The following is a 16,146-nucleotide window of genomic DNA, read 5'->3' on the forward strand; positions in this document are numbered from 1 at the left end:
GTCTCTCTCCCCCAGTGTTGTCTCTCCCTCAGTGTTATCAGCAGCAGATGTTCGAACTTGTTTTCCTCTTATCTGTGTCTCTCTCTCATTCTCTCTCATTAACAGCCTGGCAACAGTAATGGTTTGAAATTCTCCCAGAGGAGGGGGACATGGGCAACCTTGCACCCTTCTGCCCATCAGAGCTGTTCATCCTTCGTAACAGCAGCAATCAGCTTAAAGTTAAAAAGACAGCTTTGCAAACAAACACAGTATTTAGAAGAGGATGTTGATTATGAGGACCTGGTCTAATCAATCAAGAGGTGCAATGTAAGACAATAAGGTTATGTAATTTGGCTTATTTCAATCTAGACACCTCTGGCTAATTTATTTAGTTTAAGAAAGCTTGAGACCAGGTGGATGCCATCACTTAACATATCAAATAACAAATATATTAATAAGTTGGGAGACTTGTGTGCCAAGGAGATTGCTTCACAGCATTAATTGTGGGTACCTGGGAGCTGTTTCTCTAAGAAGCTTTCAGACCACTTAGGTTGAAAGGTACCTGAAAGAATACCACATGCGTGTGAAGTCACCCAGGTAGCAAAGTAATAGAGCAGCTCAGGCTTTTTGGGAATGGCTAAAGAACATCAAGAATCATGACAGAAACATGAGGTGAATTTGAATCCATTCATCTGCCTTTGATTTCTGCGACTGGTTCACCTGCAGCTCATGGGTAATAGGAATTGTACGTGTGGTTTGGAACTCCTTTTTGTTTTAGACAAGGCTTGTAGTTTGGAAGCCTGTTATAAGATAGAAATCCTCTGTGTGCTTCAAATGTGTTTTAAGAATGTTGTTCGGACTTAAATATGTATAACTGAAAATAAATGAGCTGTGTTTTACAGACAGACATACTTTATTGATCCCGAGGGAAATTGGGTTTCGTTACGGTCGCACCAACTAAGAATAGTGTAGAAATATAGCAATATAAAACCATAAATAATTAAATAATAATAGGTAAATTATGTCAAGTGGAAATAAGTCCAGGTCCAGCCTATTGGCACAGGGTGTCTGACACTCCGAGGGAGGAGTTGTAAAGTTTGATGGCCACAGGTAGGAATGACTTCCTATGACGCTCAGTGTTGCATCTCGGTGGAATGAGTCTCTGGCTGAATGTACTCCTGTGCTTAACCAGTACATTATGGAGTGAATGGGAGACATTGTCCAAGATGGCATGCAACTTGGACAGCATCCTCCTTTCAGACACCACCGTCAGAGAGTCCAGTTCCACCCCCACAACATCACTGGCCTTACGAATGAGTTTGTTGGTTCTGTTGGTGTCTGCTACCCTCAGCCTGCTGCCCCAGCACACAACAGCAAACATGATAGCACTGGCCACCACAGACTTGTAGAACATCTTCAGCATTGTCCAGCAGATGTTAAAGGACCTCAGTCTCCTCAGGAAATAGAGACAGCTCTGACCCTTCTTGTAGACAGCCTCAGTGTTCTTTGACCAGTCCAGTTTATTGTCAATTCGTATCCCCAGGTATTTGTAATCCTCCACTATGTCCACACTGACCCCTTGGATGGAAACAGGGGTCACCGGTGCCTTAGCCCTCCTCAGGTCCACCACCAGCTCCTTAGTCTTTTTCACATTAAGCTGCAGATGATTCTGCTCGCACCATGTGACAAAGTTTCCCACCGTAGCCCTGTACTCAGCCTCATCTCCCTTGCTGATGCATCCAACTATGGCAGAGTCATCAGAAAACTTCTGAAGATGGCAAGACTCTGTGCAGTAGAGAAAGGGAGACAGGACAGTCCCCTGTGGAGCCCCAGTACTGCTGACCACTCTGTCTGACACACAGTGTTGCAAGTGCACATACTGTGGTCTGCCAGTCAGGTAATCAATAATCCATGACACCAGGAAACTACTTTGTTAGCAGGAAGTATCTCCTCCTTGGTAGAAAGGGGGGACCAACAGCTCAAATAGTGGTCACAGAATAACCTCCGTTTAGTGAGGGTACTTGTGGCTATTTATATCCAGTAGGGCTTAAGGTGTTCCTTTGAGTTTAACACTTTGTGGTCAGCAAACCCAGTACCCTCACGTTGTACCTTCTCCCATGACTGCATGGGTTTCCTCCGAGTGCTCTGGCTTCCTCCACAGTCCAAAGATAAACGGTTAGGGTTAGTGAGTTGTTGACATGCCATGTTGGCACCAGAATTGTGGCACCACTTGCGGACTGCTCCCAGTGCCATCCTTGGGCGGTGTTGGTTGTTGATGCAAACGACTCATTTCATTCTATGTCTCGATGCACGTGTGACAAATGAAGCTAACCTTACAACCTTCAGTGAACATGCCACAAAGGAAAGGATACCAAAGGAGCTTTGATCAGGAAATGGAGGTGATGATGGTGACTGTTGCCAAAGTAATCCCATTGTAAATTATAGTTCAGGCACTAATAGCTTACATATAGACAACAGGCCCATCAGACAGGAACAGAATTCATCATTCGGCCCATCGTTTCTGCTCTGCATCCCATCATGATGTTTATTAACCCTCTCAGATCCATTCACCTGCCTTCTCCCCATAACCCTGACACTCTTACTAAGAAGCAAGGACCTACGAAACTCTGCTTTAAATATTCCCAATGACTTGTCCTCCACAGCCATCCTTGGCAATAAATTCCCCAGACTGACCACCCTCTAGTTAAAGAAATTCCTCTTCATCTCTGTAGTAGAGGAACATCCTTCTATTCTGAGGCTGTGTCCTCTGGTCATAGACTGACTCACTATAGGAAACATCTGCTCCACACCCTCTTGCTTTAGGCCTTTCAATATTCAATAATTTTCAAAGAGATCTCTCCACATTCTCCTAAACTCCAGCGGGTACAGGCCCAGAGCCATCATATGCTCCCCTATCATTGTTACAAACCTCCTGTAAACCCTCTCCAATGTCAGCAACATTTCTTAAATATGGGGTTTAAATTATTTAGTAATGATTAAACAGGATAAATACTTGCAGTGATGGTCACCAAGAGCAATGTATGTTATGTTAGTGTCTAAGCTAAATACTATCTGCAGATGGGATTATTATGGTCACACAGCAGAGAACAGAGATCAGGGCCATGCTGAACAATTTACACTAATCCTACATTTATCCTGTTTTACTCTCCTCACACTCTCATCCACTGCTCCCCCCACCCCACCCACCACCCTCAGATTCACTCACTTACACACTAAAGGGACTTTACGGTGTCAATTATCCTACCACTAATATGTCCTTTGGGATGTAGGAGGGAGCCAGAGTAAGGCCATAGATCATTAGACACAGGAGCAGAATAGGACACTTCACCCCAATGATTCTGCTCCACCAGTCCTGATAACCATGGCCGATTTATTATCTTGAAAGAACTGGAAGGAACTTATGCAGATACGGAGTGAGGGTGCAAACTCCACACAGACAGCACTAGAGGGTCAGGTTTGGGCCAAGATCATTCTACCCATGAGGTAGTAGTTCTACTATCTGCATCACCAGGAGTTCAGATCCCAGCATGGCAACTATAGAATTTAAGTTCAGTGGATTAACTAAAGCTGGAATTCTCTAAAATGGAAACCATGGAAATAAAGGAATGTTATAAAAACCCATTTGACTGTCTAAGGTTGTTCAAGGGATGAAAATTGCATCTTCACCTGTTTGGCCCAATCCTTTTGCGACTTCAGACCAACGTGGTTAGAACGTAAGAAACAGAAGCAGGAGTAGGCCATCTGGCCCACTGGGCATGCTCCAACATTCAGTAAGATCATGGCTGATCTGGCTATGGACTTACCTCCATCGACTTGTCTTTTCTCCATAATCTTTAATTCCCCTACTATGCAAAAATCTATCCAACCTTATCTTAAATATATTTAATGAGGGAGCCTTTACTGTTTCATTTGGGCAGAGAATTCCACAGATTCTCCTCATCTCAGTCCTAAATCTACTCCCCCAAATCCTGAGGCTATGTCCCCTAGTTCTAGTCTCACCCACCTGTGGAAACAACTTTTCTGCCTCTATCTTATCCAACCCTTTCATAATTTTATTGACTCTTAAATGCTCCTCTGAGATAGCCGAGCAACCTGCTCAGTTCTCAGGATGATGACCTCTGGCCTATGCAGACATCTCACAGGAGACTGAAGAAAAACAGCCCTCTATCTAAGTATTATTTTGTGGCATAGTATGTCTCATTTGGTGCCCAGAACCGAAACAGAAATAGAGTCAAATGGCAGGTTATGGAAGGGCCAGTAAAGAGTCGCTGAAACCTTAACATTTAGGTAGACAGATTTCCAGATAGGTACATTTTTTAGACTAAGAATTACACGTTTGTAGAAGGCAATGTGGATGATGTTAAACTAAGGAGAGGAATAATATAGTGGAATGGTCTACCAGAATACAAATGTGTGTAAACAATCTTGCAGAGCAAGTGGATGAGTAGAAAATAAGTTAAGTAAAAGAGAAACAACACACACAAAATGCTGGTGGAACACAGCAGGCCAGGCAGCATCTATAAGGAGAAGCACTGTCGACGTTTCAGGCCGAGACCCATCGTCAGGATGTTTCGGCCTGAATCGTCAACAGTGCTTCTCCTTATAGATGCTGCCTGGCCTGCTGTGTTCCACCAGCATTTTGTGTGTGTTGTTTGAGTTTCCAGCATCTGCAGATTTCCTCGTGTTTGCTAAGTAAAAGGGAATTCAGTTTAAAAGGAGAAACAAGAATAGTCATATTCCTTGTAGGATCTCCATTGACTACAGCTCGCATTCAATACTATCATCCCTCTATTGAGGCCTAGGACTAAGCTTCAAGTCCTAGTCCTCAATACCTCCTTGTGTAACTAGATTCATGATTTCCTCGCTTACAGATCTCAGTCAGCTCCAATTGGCAACAACATCTCCTCCACAATCTCCCTCAGCACAGGTGCACCACAAGGCTCTGTGTAGTCCCCTGCTCTACTTGCTTAATGCTTTTCACTGTGTGGCTAAGCACAGCTCCAATGCCATACTTAAGTTTGTTGACAACACTACTCTCGTTGGCCAAATCGAAGGTAGTGATGAATCAGCATATAGAAGGGAGGTTGAAAATCTACTGAGTTGTGCCACAACAACAACCTCTCACTCAATGTCACCAAGACCAAGGAGATGATTATTGACTACATGAAGTGCATGAGCCAGTCCTCATTCAGGGATCAAAGATGGAGAGGGTCAGCAACTTTAAATTCAGTGATGTAATCATTTCAGAGGACCTCTCCTGGGTTCAGCATGTAAGTGCCATTATGAAGAAATCTCGGCAACACCTCTCTTTTCTTACTAGTTTGTGAAAATTCGGCATGTCATCTAAAAGTTTGACAAACTTCTGTCGATGTATGCTGGAGAGTATATTGGCTGATTGTATCATGGCCTGGTTTGGAAACATTAATGCCTTTGTACAGAAAACCTATAAAATGTAGTGGATACAGCCTGGTCCATCACATGTTAGGCCCTCCTCAGCATTGAGCATATCTACACTGAACACTGTCACAGGAAAGCAACATCTATCATCAAGGACCTCCACCATCCAGGCCATTCTCACTTCTCATTGCTGCCATCAGGAAGAAGGTACAAGAGCCTTAGGGCCCACACCACCAGCTTCAGGAACTGTTATTACCCGTCAACCACCAAGCTCTTGAACTAGAGGGGATAACGTGACTCAACTTCCTTCACTCAATCACTGAACTATTCCCATAACTCACGGACTCACTATCAAGGACTCTTCATTTCATGTTCTCGGTATTTACTGCTTATTTTTAAATTATTATTTCTTTTTTAAAATCTTTCTTTTTGTGTTTATACTGTTTGCTTTTTTTTGCGCATTGGTTGTTGTCCGTCCTGTCGGGTGTGGTCTTTCATTGTTTCTATTGTGTTTTTCATACTTGCTGTGTTTGCCCACAAGAAAATGAATCTCCAGTTTGTATATGGTGACAAATATGGCGTTATGGCTGCCCGGATAGATCACAGCTAGAGTAATATTTGTAATCCTGGTCTTCATGTTATTAAAGTAGCACGAAGACCAGAATTATGTTTTAGAGAGGATTCAGAGGAAATTTCCCAGAAATAAGCTTTGGAAAGAATACAGAGGAGATTTACCAGAATACTGCCTGCATTAGAGAGCATGCCTTATGAGAACTGGCTGAGCAAGCAAGGACTTTTTTCCTTGGAGCGATGGAAGATGAGAGGATACTTGACAGAAGTGCTCAAGATGATAAGAGGTATAGTTTGAGTGGCTTTTTTCCCAGGGCTGCAGTGGCTAATAGGAGGATGTATAATTTTAAGCTGATTGGAAGAAAGTATAGGAGGGGTGTCAGGATGTAAGTTTTTATTTTCGCAGAGAATGGTAAGTGCATGGAATGCCCCGCCAGACTTGATGATAGAGGCAGATTCTTTAGGGACATTTAAGAGACTCTTAGATAGATACATGGATAATAGAAAAATGGAGCGCAATAGTGATTTAGATGTATATCATATTTTTTTTTACTGAGTTAAGTATTGTATATAATTAGTTTTGCTACAAGAAGTGTATGGGACATTGGAAAAAAGTTGAATTTCCCCATGGGGATGAATAAAGTATCTATCTATCTATCTATCTAGGAAGGAATGGTTGGATTGATTTTCCAGTAGTTTAAAAGGCTAGCACAACATCGCGGGCCTAAGTGCCTGTACTGTGCTACAATATTCTATGTGCTATGTTCTAAAATGACACTGAAGTACTGGCAAAAGTATAAACAGCAAAATAGAACTGAATGTGTGCAATGACCGCAAAATATCGTACAGACCTGAAATCTTTGCTTCAGAATAAAGAAGACAAAGAGGACAACGGTCAGAGATCATTTGATGATCTATGATCCTTAGGCCTCTCAGGGTCCAACCTTACATTTCCATCATGAGAAGTAGAAATAGGTAAGGCCAGCCAACAGGGCTCTGGTGAAGCTGTGTAGGTCAATCTCTTGTATAGTGGGTACAATGGATTATGGAAACATTCGTGAACTCCAACCATACCATTGACTTTGGGTGATGGAGATGGGAGGCCAACAATGGCCTTTGCTTCACTGGGAGCTAAGAGCCCTAGAAGAACAAGAGGATGGTCATTAGGTGAATTGAAGGGAATCTTTAGATTCTGTATAGATCTCCACCATTTGCATGTTCAAAAGTTTTCTTTAATTGTGTATGGGTTTGGAAGGAGCACCATAAAGAAATTAGTAATAGGTCAAATAAAAAAGAACTGCAGAGATGAGTGAGGATGTGCAGATTTCTTGGGTAGGTGAAGCAGACGACGCAGGTATGTTCAGTAAGAGGCTTGATCCATTTTTGAGGGGAAAAATGAAGTGGAAGTAGAACAGGGTGAAATGAGGTGATTTGAGGTATTTGAGGCTCTGAATTAAATTCATTCTATGAAGAAAGGCAACTGATAGCAATTGGAACTAAAAATAAATCACGAAGCAGAAAAAGCAATGAGCTAACCTTTCATGCATAAGCTCTTTGTCAGAACAGGTTAAAATGATGGAATATCAACCACCATAAAGATTTCAGGTGGCACAGTTGCACACATTCATTCCTTCAGGAAATTGTCAATGACTTACAATATTGATTCTCACTTTAACACAGGCATCTTTTTATTTGTACAGTGCCTCAGTGCAGCAATTCTTTGCACACCATTAGATTAAATTGAATTGCTTACCTGAAAAGAACTAAATGCTACAAAACCCTTCATCGTTATATTTTTGACTCATGGGAAAGGATAAAAAAGTATTATAAAATGTTTCATGTCTTCTTATTCTTCTTAGACAGCTCTTCAGAATTGAGGACGTTAATGTTTCCACTCCGGTTGAATGATATATTATGGCGAGCACCACCTTTCCTGTATCCCGTTAACAGAGCCAATATTCTGAATTTTTCATTATTGTTGATAGGATCCAAATCCAATAGGAAAAGTATGTAATGGTCTTGGGTTTGCTGACCGCATAGTTCTAAACTCAAAAGAAGACTTTAAGCCCTATCTGATATAAATAATGGTGAGTACTCACCAAAGGGAGATGATAATGTAACTACCCAGTCTTCAAAGATGAGTTTACTTCCCTGTTTATTTTCCATGGTGAGTTCAGCTGCCAATACTCACTATTCGAGCAGTGGGTGCCCTTTCCCTACCAAGAAGATACTTCCAGCTAACAAAATAGTTTAAAACACAGTTCATTTACTTTCAGTGATATATGTTTAAATCCAAACAGCATTCTTAAAACACACTTAAAACTTACAGAGGACTTCTATCTTAAAACAATTCTAAATTACAACCCATTTCCAAAATGCAAAGCATTTCCTAAACATAAAGATCAAAGCACAAAGAATAAAGGATTTCCAAGCACATGTAAAGTTCCAATAAATTAAAAAGACATACCCATAATTTTCAGACAGACAAGTCATTCATCACAGAAACCAAAGCTGGAGGAATGGATTCACCCCATGTTTCTTTCATGTCTTTTGATGTTCTTTACCCCATTGCTAATAAGCCAGAACTGTTCTCTACATTATACCCTTTTCTTCCGCTTGAGTGACCACAAGCATATGAGATTTCCTCAGATATTTAACACAAATGATTTAAAAGCTCTTTTGGACACATAGGTCTCAATTAATGCTGTAGATATTGTGAAGATAACCTTCTTGAGCAAATGAAACCTTTCAACTATAAATATATCAGTTATTGATATACTGAGTTATATTATCCATCTGTTCTGCAAGCTTCCTTGAGCTAAGCATCTTAAGAGTCAGCTTGTCTGTTTGAAACAACTCAAATTAAACAACCCATTGCCTTATACTGAATTCTAAGCAGTAAAAAAGCAGATGTGGTGACTTGCACCTTCTCTTCATAGACGGAGGGCATTCAAAATATAGAGTTTGTTTGTAAAGCTGTACTACAGAGAGTACTTTTTTAACTTCAAGTTGATTACCGCTTTCCACTTACATATTAAGAACTGAAGACCAACTTGCATTTACGACCAGAAACAAAACAAAGCATAGTTGGAAGTTTGCTTATAAGTGTATTTGATCTTGCAAGTGGCCAATACTGTGTTTAGAAAGCAAGGTTAGTGAGAAACCGAAGAGTGAATATGTATCACACATGGTTAGTAGTATGGAATACAAGACCTCTCCATCTTCTGTCTTTACAGATTTTGTGATATGATTTTCTCCAAACTATGAAACAACTGCCTGGGCTTTAGGCTTTGAAGTATGGTCACATAGACTAAGTTTACATCCATTTAGGTTTTTTTTCATATCCCAGATTTTTATTTTTGGACTGTGGTAAAAACAGGAGGCACAGCTACATAAGCATGCACCTAATTAACTGATATACTGAATGTATGCTCATGCTCTTCCACTGCTGTAGCCCATCCTCTTCAAGGTTCCACAATAGAACATCTTGACTATCGTTGCATGCTTTTATGTGTTGAGATGCTGCCACATGTTTGGCTGATTAGATGCTTGCAATAACAAGCAGGTGTGCAAGAGTATCTCATAAAGTGGCAACTGAGTGATTATAATTAGAAAGGGAAACAATGCAAGGATTTGGATTGAAAATGCAAATCTCACACAAGCTGGGTACAGCAAGATACTGACTTATAATTTAATAAGCTTGTAACTGAGCCATTCAGTGTACCTGAGGTATCAAAGTGTGTATATTTCACCATATACGAACTCGAGATTTATTTTCTTGCAGGCATTTAAAAGAAAATAAAAATACAATGGAATTTATGGAAAAATATACATAAACAAAGATTGACAAGCAACCAATATGAAAAAGGCGATAAATAATTTAAATAAAAAATGAGTTGTCGAGTTTTTGAAAGTGAGTCTGTAGGTTTTGGAATCAATCCAGTGTTGAAGTAAGTGGAATTATCCAAGCTGGTTCAGAAGCCTGGTGGTAGAAGGATAATAACTATTATTTAACCTGTTGGTGTGGGGCCCAAGGCTTCTGTACCTCCTGCCTGATGGTAGTAGTGAGAAGAGAGCATGCCTGGATGTTGGGGGAACTTGATGATAGATGATGGATTTCTTGTGGCAGCATTCCTTGTAGATGTGCTCAGTGGTGGAGAGGGGTTTTCTTGTGATGGACTCACTTTCTCTAGACTTTTCATTCATGGGCTTTGGTGTTCCCATATCGTGCTGGGATGCAACCAGTTAGGACACTCTTCACTGTGCATCTATGGAAGGCTGACAAATTTTTAGATGACATACAGTATCTATGCAGTGTTTGAAGTAAGTAGTGGGACTGTCATTCCCTTGTTACAAATAATATTCTCTCAATAACATTGATCAGTTAAACACAGATAGAATTTCTATTTACTGACAAGTACCTTTACTGGCTTAACTAACAAACACTTGAATTTACAAAACCAAGTACCTGTGTGCCCACCCATTAGACTTCCCTGTCCCTCTATGAACAGTCAAAGAGAGGAAAAGGAGTCTATCCTAGTCAGGCGTTCTTCTTGATCCTGATTTAATTCCATGTTTCTGACGTGGGGTCATCCACTTCTGCGATGGTTGGTCTCCACAGAGTGGTCACTGTCTGTGCCCACGAAATCTTTCAATCTTATCCCATTCCTCACTGGGTCAATCTGTTGATCAGTGAAATCTTTCAATTTCATTGGCTGAAGCTTAGCTGACTGACCTGTTTCAGCTTTTCATTGGCTCTGGCCCAAGGCTACAAGTTGTGTTACTTTATGGTCCTTCCCCCCCCCCCCCCCCCAAACCTGTTTTCTTATCTGAAAACAGTATCAGGTATAGCAGATCATCAGTAGAAATCTCATTGCATCCATATTCAGTTGCTCTGATTAAGTTATCCCTGAGCAAGAACCAGTTCACTAAACAGTTCACAAAATAACTGCTGCAAGAAGAATCTTGCAACGTGGCCACCTCCGTTCCTGCAACCCCATAGCAATAACAAAGACTTTCTTTGTTCACTTACACTGCTCTTGCCTCATTCCTGTTTGCTAATTTGTAGTTAGTTGTTGTTCCTGGCCCACACCTTCTTTATGATGTCACTTACATGATGACCCCTGGAATTATCTTCTGCTATGATAATGCTAAGGGATTTAAAGTTACTGACCCTTCCCACCTCCGATCCACTAATGAGGACTGGCTGACAGACCTCAGGATTTTTCCTCCTGTGGTTAATAGGGACATTTAAAGGTCAAATGTGCAAGAAAAAATGGAGGGTTATGGACTATGTAAAAGAGAAGTGTGAAGCTGATCATAGAGTAAGTTTATATTGTTTGGCTGTCTATAGTTTATCTTGCTGCTGTAATGTTTTTCTGGGTGTATTGGGGTTGGGGGGGGGGGGGTTGATGCTCTTGTTGCCTACTGAGTGATTTAATTTTGTGTGATCTGTAAGATTTCTTCACACAGGGGATGTTGGGATTTTGTGTTCCCACAGTTAGCCCGACTTGTTTTTCTGTTGGTGTTGGGTGTGGGGGCGGGTGTTGTTGATCTTGCTGCATTGTGCGATTTAAATTTGGTGTGATATGGGTTGGAATTTGATGCTTCATGTTACTGCAATTTGCCCGATTTGTCTGTGTGTGTGTGTGTGTGTGTGTGTGTGTGTGTGTGTGTGTGTGTGTGTGTGTGTGTGTGTGTGTGTGTGTGTGTGTGTGTGTGTGCGTGTGTGTGTGTGAGAGAGAGAGTGTGTGTGTGTGAGTGTGTGAGAGTGTGTGTGTGTGGGAGGGGCGGGTTGGTTTTTGATGTTTTTCCTTTGTACTTCCATTGTTTTCTTTGTTTTGTGGCTATCTGGAAAAGAAGAATCTCAGAATTGTATACTGCATACCTACTTTGATAATAAGTAAACCTTTGAACCCTTTTTTTAACCTTTAACCACTACACTACCATTCTGTCCCACATATTAAGTATGTAATATACGTAATACAGACCTAATTAGTATTTAAGGTTTTTAATTTTAATCTGTATAAATGCAGTTCAGTAGCTTCACTATAAAGCATCTACATTATACACTGCACTTGGCTTGGCTGCGTTATTGAACAGCATACCCTCAAAATTTGAGACCTTGATCGCTAAGAACAAATGCAGTGGTAATGGGAAGATCTCAGCTTTCCCTGAAAATTAGCTACTATCATGACTTGGACATACATTAGTGGCTCTCACTGTTATAGAGTTATAGAGCACTACAGCAGAGAAGCAGGCCTTTTGGCCCATCTAGCCTATGCTAAACTATTATTCTGCATAGCCTCATTGACATGCAACTGGACTATAGCCCTCCATACCCCTTCCATTTATGTACCAATCCAAGCCTCTCTTAAATGCTGACAACAAACCCACATCCACCACTTCTGCTGGCTGCTTGTTTCATACTCACGCCACATTTGGAGTGAAGAACTCCCCCCTCAGGCTCTGTTTAAACATTTCATCTTTTCACACTCCATCCATGACCTCTAGTTCTAGTCTCTTCCAACCTGCTTGCACTTACCCTGTCTCTTCCCCTGATAATTTTGTATACCTTTATTAAATCTCCTCTCATTCTTCTTTGCTCCAGGGAATAAAACCCTAACTTATTCAACTTTTCCCTATAACTTCAGTCTTCAAGTCCCAGCAATATCCTTGTAAGTTTTCCTTGCACACTTTCAATCTTATTGATAACTTTCCAGTAGGTAGGTGATCAGAACTGCACACAATGCTCCTAATTAAGCTTCACCCATGTTTTATATAACTTGAACATCCCAATTCCTGCACACAATGCTTTGATTTATGAAGGCCAATATGCTAAAAGTTCTCTTTACCACTCTATTCACCTGTGACACCATTTTCAGAGAATCTGCTGTCCCAGGTCCCTTTGTTCCACCACACTCTTTTGCTTTGTCTACATCTCCCTAAACTCCCTACAAATAGAACTTTGGGAGTTCTTTCACACGAAGAGCTACAGAATTCAAGAAGGCAACTCATCATTACCATCTCAAGAGCTATATAGGATGGGCATGAAATCCTGGTGGTTGTCCATATTAATGTTTGCTTTTGGGCACTTTTCAGATTCTATCAAGTAGGAGAAACTCAAAGAATAAAAAGTATGATTAAACATATTGGAAAAATAAGTCAACATTTACCAGCATATGTCAAGAATACAAGCAAACGGTTCTAAAATGATTATCTAAAACCAGTTGAAGTTAGCTTTTGTAAGTTGATATGATTCCAAACTGCGCTGTCATTTTGATTATAACTTCAGGTAATTTTCCTCTTCCCCCTTCTCTCTTTATGATTCCCCACTCTGGCTCACCTCTTTCCTCTTCTCTCGTCACCTGCCTATTACCCTCTCCTTGTCCCCCTTCCCTTTTTCCCATGGTCCACTTGCATCTCTTATCGATTCCCCCTTCTCCAGCTCTTTATCTCTTTCACCAATCAACTTCCCAGCTCTTCACTTCACCCCTGCCCCTCTCCCGGTTTCACATATCATCTACCACCTTGTACTTGGTGATCCCCTTCCCTCTACCTTCTTACTTTGACTTCTCTTTCTTTTTGCCTGGAATAGTGACTGTATACTCTTTTCCATTGATGCTGCCTGGCCTGCTGAGCTCCTTCAACATTTTGTGTGTGTTGCTGTTGATGACATGAATATATTTCCCTCCCCCTCCCTTCTTCTAACCCCCACTCTGTCTCTTACCTCTTCTTACCTGCTTACCAGCTCCCCCTGGGCCCCTTCCTCCTTCCCCTTCTCATATGGTAAACTCTGTTAGCTTAAAAGATTTCTTTTTCTCTAGCCCTTTATCTCTCTAACCCACCTGGCTTCACCTATCACCTTCTAGCTATCCTCCTTTCCCTCTCCCCACATTTTTATTCTGACATCTCCCCCATTCCTTCTCAGTCCTCGGCCCGAAATGTTGACTGTTTATTCATTTCCCATAGATGCCACTTGACCTGCTGAGTTCCACCAGCATTTTGATGTGTGCTGCTCTGGATTTCCAACATCTGCAGAATATCCCATGTTTATTCTTCGGCCTCTTCATCTTTTCCACCTATCACATCCTGGGTTCTCAGTTTAACCTCACCATACTCCCTTCCCCATCCTTCCCCACTAAGCTGGCTTCATCTATCACCTTCTAGCTTGTACTCCTTCCTCTAACCACCCCCCACTCCAACCATCTTATTGTGGTATCTTCCCCCTATCTTTCCAGCCCTGATGAAGGGTCTCATCCCAAAGCGTTGACTGTTTATTCATTCCCAGAGATGCTGCCTGACCTGCTGAGTTCCTACAGCATTTTGTGTGTGTGTGTTAATCTGGAGTTCCACCATCTGCAGAATCTCCTGTGCTTATGACACGGATCATTTTCTTGCTGTCAGACTTTAGAAAAGCAAGGAAGAAAATGTTATCCTTGTTGTTACTCTTTTAAACGTGGAGAACTTACATTATCAATACATGTGTTATGTTACCTGCTGCAATGAACGAGGCAAACCCAAGCGCAGGACACAGGCACGGAGGTTGCATTAGGATGTGGACGTGGGCGTGAGCGTTGAACGGCAAACAGGAGGGAGTGCAGAAAGGCAGGAGACAGGCAGAAATTGATCTTGACACGGAGCGTAGAAAGGGAAGCAGCAGGCAAAACTTTTCTTAGCACGGAGAGACGGAGTTACACAGGTAAACCTCAGTGCTGAAGTAACAGGACTTAGCTGCCCCGGCGGCACATGTCCAGTATTTGCCGGATGGTGTAAGCTGGGTAGTCGACAATGATTCGGGCAGATGGAGGAGGTTCAGCAGGAGGGCACAAAGGGCTGACAAAGGTTTCAGTTGGGAGATGTGGAACGTGGGATGAATGTGCATGGATCTGGGCAGTTTGAGTCTGAGCATTGAGGGGTTGATGATTCTCTCAATTTCGAATGGTCGGAGGTAATGAGGGGCAAGTTTCTTGTGTTCATTCTTGAGGGGGATGTCTTTAGAAGAGAGCCAAACCTTCTGACCAGGCTGATAATTCGGTGCAGGAATTTGATGGAGATCGGTAATCCTCCGGTTGTGGTTAGCTGAGTGGAACAGGGCTGCGCGTGCATCCTTCCAGACCTTGCGCATCGGTGGACATGGGCCTGAACAGAAGACGCAGCAATGTTGTCTTCATGCGCAGGAAACAGAGGGGGTTGGTAACTGGGGGAGCATTCGAAGGGAGACATTCTGGTGGCGGTGCTGACCAGGGAGTTGTGGGCGTACTCTACCCAAGTGAGATGGGTGCTCCAGGATGACGGGTTGTTGGAAGATATACAACACAGTGCTGCTTCCAAATCCTGGTTTGCTCGTTCTGTTTGACCGTTAGTCTGTGGATGGAAGCCGGAAGACAGGGTTACTGAGGGTCCGCGGGCTTGACAAAAGGATCTCCTGACTTGAGGGTCAGAAATGATGTCAGAGGGAATTCCATGAAGGCAGAAGACATGATGGACAAGGAGGCCAGCTGTTTCACGGGCTGTGGGGAGTTTGGGAAGGGCTACGAAGTGCACGGCTTTGGAGAAGCAGTCCACCACGGTAAGTACAGTAGTGTTCCCATGTGAAGGGCGTAGTCCAGTAACAAAATCCAATGTGGGACCAAGGGTGGCCAGGGACAGGTAGGGGACGAAGCAACCCGGCAGGTGGTCGATGGGAGGCTTTTCCGCGGGCACGAACGGAACAGGCAGAGACGAAGGAGCGAGTGTCAGCATCCATAGAGGGCCACCAGAAATGTCGCTTCAGAAGGGACAGAGTTCGATCGATTCCGGGCTGGCAGGTGAAATGAGAAGTGCGCCCCCGCTGAAGAACCTGAGACTGGACAGAGTCAGGTACAAAGAGGCGATTGGGGGGTCCATCACCTGGGTCAGTTTGAGTCCGTTGGGCCTCTCTGACTGTGGATTCAATCTTCCAGGTGAGAGCAGCCACTACACAGGATGGTGGAAGGACGGTCTCGGGGTTGGGAAGGCCCTCTTCGGAGACATATTGATGGGAAAAAGCATCAAGCTTCCCGTTCTTGGAGCCAGGACGATAGGTGAGTGTGAATCTGAAACGGCCAAAAAATAATGCCCATTGGGCTTGGTGGGAATTCAGGCGTTTGGTGGTTTGGATGTATGCGAGGTTCTTGTGGCCCGTCCAGACAATGAATG

The 16,146-nt window shown here is 42.5% G+C and overlaps 1 long non-coding RNA gene across 1 annotated transcript in view; it reads left to right on the top strand.

The window, feature by feature from the left end:
• Positions 1-11,210: 11,210 nt before the first annotated feature.
• The window catches only part of LOC140733130 (uncharacterized), a 46,246-nt gene continuing 41,310 nt past the window's right edge, over positions 11,211-16,146 (top strand). Inside the window, exon 1 of the long non-coding RNA XR_012100230.1 lies at positions 11,211-11,291. This is a non-coding gene — a long non-coding RNA (uncharacterized lncRNA). The remainder of the gene's footprint in view (positions 11,292-16,146) is intronic.

This window comes from Hemitrygon akajei, chromosome 1 (assembly GCF_048418815.1).
Source record: "Hemitrygon akajei chromosome 1, sHemAka1.3, whole genome shotgun sequence".
Lineage (NCBI taxonomy): Eukaryota > Metazoa > Chordata > Chondrichthyes > Myliobatiformes > Dasyatidae > Hemitrygon > Hemitrygon akajei.